The sequence below is a fragment of the Aquila chrysaetos genome (genome assembly GCF_900496995.4).
Source record: "Aquila chrysaetos chrysaetos chromosome W unlocalized genomic scaffold, bAquChr1.4 W_unloc_2, whole genome shotgun sequence".
Classification (NCBI taxonomy): domain Eukaryota; kingdom Metazoa; phylum Chordata; class Aves; order Accipitriformes; family Accipitridae; genus Aquila; species Aquila chrysaetos.
In genome coordinates this window covers 2,337,844-2,342,072 of record NW_024470322.1, presented here as the reverse complement: position 1 = coordinate 2,342,072, position 4,229 = coordinate 2,337,844, and the positions used below count along the sequence as shown (strand labels likewise).

Genomic DNA, 4,229 nt, shown 5'->3' with positions numbered 1-4,229 from the left:
CCTCATCTGTACCCACAAGCACTCAACCTTATCATCACAATCATGGAGTTCTGTACAATCAAAACACTCCCTAACATAGAGCCACCCCACCACCTCTCCTTCCTTGCCTGTCCCTTCTGAAGAGCTTATAGCCATCCATTGCAGCACTCCAGTCATGGGAGTCATCCCACCATGTTTCTGTGATGGCGACTAAGTCATAGCTATCCTGCTGCACAATGGCTTCCAGCTCCTCCTGTTTATTGCCCATGCTGTGTGCATTAGCATAGATGCACTTGAGCTGGGCTATTGATTCCACCCCCAACATTGGCATGCCGCCCCCAGGCTCATCTCTGGTGCACCTAGTTTTATCCCTTACCCCTTCAAACATAGTTTAAAGCCCTCTCTATGAGCCCCACCAACTCATGAGCGAGAATCCTTTTCCCCTTTGAGATAGCTGGACTACATCTGTCACCAGCAGGCCCAGTGCCATGTAAACCTCCCCATGATCAAAAAACCCAAAATTCCACCGATGGCACCAGCCTCTGAGCCATGTGTTAACCAGGTGTGTTTTCCTGTTCCTTTCAGTGTATTTCCCTGCCACTGAAGGGATTGAGGAAAACACTACCTGTGCTCCCGATCCTTCCACTAATCACCCCAGTACCCTGAAGTCCCTTTTGATTGCTTTTGGACTTCTCTCTGTGACCTCATCACTGCCAACCTGCACAACCAATAGCGGGTAATAATCAGAGGGCCAAACCAGACCAGGGAGTTTCCTAGTAATGTCTTTTACTCAGGCCCCAGGGAGGCAGCAGACTTCCCTGTGGGATGGGTCAGGTGTGCATATTGGGCCCTCTGTCCCCCTCAGAAGGGAATCGCCTACAACAATTACCCTCCTTTTTCTTTTTTCAGAGGATGTGAGAATGCATGGGGCTGCCCGACTGAGCCTAGGCACCTCCCTAGATAGGGCTTCACCTACACCCTGATCTTCATTGACCTGGTCCTCAAGTTCCAGAGCCCCATACCTGTTGTGAAGGGGCAACTGGGAAGGTGAGGGAGACCGTGAGCAGATTCGCCTGCCTCCCTGAGCAGGGACCTGTATCCATTCCCCTCCACCTCTTAGGTCCCCTCCTGCCTGGTGGTAAGAGGGTAGGGGATCCTCTGCTTGTTGTGGAGCCTCCATCTGCTGCCTCTGCCTCAGGGATGGTAGGGTGTGGCTCCACCAATCTATCTCCCTCTCACACTCCCTGATACTCCTCAACCTTTCCACTTCCTCCTTCAGCTCTGCTACCAGGCTGAGCAGATCATCCACCTGGTCACACTGCACACAGGTGTTGTCTCTGCTGCCCTCCAGTACCAGTGACAGGCTCAGGTACTCCCTGCAGCTGGAGACCTGGACAGCTGCATGTTTACTTGGGAGCTCCGTCTGGGTCGCCACATTTTTCCTGGCAATGACTTTCATCCAAGTAGCAACCATAGCTGGGTCTCCTTCTGAGAGGATGATGCCCACTGGTTGATTAGCCTTCTTGAGCTGGGAGGGGGACTATGCCCTCCCTGCACGAACTGCCACGCCATGCCCTTTCTGATGCACCACGCCCTGTTTGCCCGCCCTGGTCGCTGGCGCTCCCCAGGGCCGTTTAAATCTCCCGCGGTTGCTCTTGGCAACGCCTACCCTATGTCAGCCGTGCTCTGAGAGATGTTGGCTCTGGATGGGTCCCTCAACTCTTCCTCAGGGTTCCCGGGCGCTGGGAACCTCCCTGTCTGCCTCAGCCTAGCGCTCAGCCGCTGAACTTACCATTGCTTAGGGAATTATTATGGAACAGTGTGGCAATTGAAAATGGACTCCGAAGCTGGTTGCAAACGAAGACCCTTTATTGAACAAAATGAGTCCTTTTATCTGCTAGTTGTGGCCGATGCAACAGCCAGCAATCATAGGCAGAAACTTTCCAAAATTTTCCACTCAGCAGCAACTATCTTATCTCTACACAATTCTTGGCTCCGTGTTCTTTCATCATGATTACTTCACCAGGAACCTCACTGTTCCCATGGCTTTCTGCCAGCCAGAGCAATAATATCATTGTTTCCACAGGTGGTCACTGAGTCAAGTGCTCCCACATCTCCCCCTGCTTTGTTTATAATTAACACAGCCTTACATGATCTATCAATTAATTTTTGAACACCTTGCAACATACAAGGCACACAAATTAAAATACATAAAAACACTACAAGACAAATCAAAACTGTCTTAACTAATGATTTAAGAGCAGCTCTATTTTGTAAGGTTGTGTGTCTAATACTATCTACATCTAACAGTAAATCAGAGAATGCTACACCAATCTGTATTCAGGGACCCCAGAATTTGTGATTCCTGGGGTGGCAATGAGGGTGAATGCCTGATCCGTGGAAACCAGGCTTTCCCATCCGTTGAGTCCATGACCTGCTGCACAGGGGACTCCGTCAATAGGTTCTTAAACTTTGTTGATGCCAGCGGAACACCCTATTAAACCTGTGGAAAAGGGATTGTTCGGTGTTGCTGTACTGAGGCATAAGCAATCTTGTCCGGTCACGTCAGCCAGGGTCATCCAGATGTTTTCTTTGGCTTGCGGCGGTATCCATGACTACGTCCCTCCGACTACTGTGAGGAAGATGGACCATCCGTACATTCTTGTGCTGTCTTGCTCCGCGAGCTCAGCCCAGCGATCGGTAGGTGCCTGTCGTGGTCGAGACGGACAAACGACAATTACGCATTATAGTACAAGCAAAGAAGGGTTTTTTTATTATCACTAGTCAGCAAATTTATACCTATTATACTTGTTACCTTGTACATATGTCTGCCCCTTATTGGTTAGAAAGTTGTCAGAAGTTGTTTTTCTCACCCCTCATTGGGTGGCTTTTTCAGGTTCCTTATCACAACTGCAAACAGTCAACACGTTCCTTAAACTTAGTTTCCCAGGCATGCTTCTCATCCTTTCTTGTTCTCTCACGGGAACACTGCAATCTTGTCAAGGTCAATATCCTCTCCAGGCCCCTCGGTCCAGCCAAGGTCCTCCACAGGTGCCAGCTTTACGTGGGTGTCCCCATGGAGGCAACGGTGGCCTTGCCGTACACCAGCCCGATGCTCTTTGGAAAATCCCGGTATTTATGCATTTGCAGAGGAATGGGTTTTGGCACACGTGGCCAGCGGGTGCCAAAACCTGCCTCGGTTGCAACATGGGGAGCCTATGACGCATGCGCTCGCTGGCCAGGGGCACTGCACGAGTCATAGCCATCCTGTCTATTGGTTCATGGGCTTTGTACATGCGGTTGCAATGCACAGAGAATCTTGACCTGTCATGTTGGCCAAGGTGACCCACACGTTAGTTTTTGGCTGAGGTGGTATCCATATTGCTGCACCATCTAGGATGTTCCAGATGATGATGGTTGTACAAATCGAGCGGGAGTCCATCGTGGGCCTGTATCTGTGGAAACACAAGCATAACCTCACCCCCAGGTTATTAATGGAAATGGACCTTCCCATTGCCCTGTTTCTAGATTCTTAACTAAAACCATGGCCTTACCCCTAATTTCCAGCCGCTCCTGATATGTGGATAAAAAGTGTCTAAATATCAGTGGACCGCCTGCATCAGACCAGCGATTTAGAAAATTTAAAACATAAGTGGCTGTGGTGGGTTGACCCTGGCTGGATGCCAGGTGCCCACCAAAGCCTTTTGTGCTCCTCGCACCACCCCATCAGTGAGTAGGCTGGGGGTGCACAAGAAGTTGGGAGGGGACTGTCACAGAGGCTCACACAGTCAAATTAAACAGGCGTTAAACTCAACGAAATTTATTCTTCAATCAGAATTGTTTAGAATTCCAACAACATTAGTAAACCACAGGTTCAATGATGTAAGAGGAAATTAATACTACACAACTGACTTAAGAAGTGTTAAGCTTTAGAAATGATGACCCAAATGCGCATATCACTCACCTAAAAGATGAGGGCTCTCAACCTCAAGGAATTCCCTTGGGCGGTGTCCAGACCCAAGGGGAAAGTCCCCAACTGCAGACCCGCTGCTCCAAGGAGGACCGACTCAATTTGCCCTCAGGCAGGACTCTGTTTATACCCTATTCAAATCTGATCTGTGGTCAAATCAGGTCATGTTAGTCCTCATTGGCGGAGGTCCAACACTTCCTTATTCCTGACCAAAGTGTGTACCTGTACCTGGCAGTCGTAACTTGACCCCACTCTGCAGGCGGGGTGGCTCGATCCCCAA

The 4,229-nt window shown here is 49.7% G+C and overlaps 1 long non-coding RNA gene across 1 annotated transcript; it reads left to right on the top strand.

The window, feature by feature from the left end:
* The first annotated feature begins 2,615 nt into the window (after positions 1–2,615).
* Positions 2,616–3,548, top strand: LOC121232972. Its single transcript, XR_005931778.1, has 2 exons — positions 2,616–2,683; positions 3,031–3,548. It is a non-coding gene; the product is annotated as an uncharacterized LOC121232972 (long non-coding RNA).
* Positions 3,549–4,229: the final 681 nt, after the last annotated feature.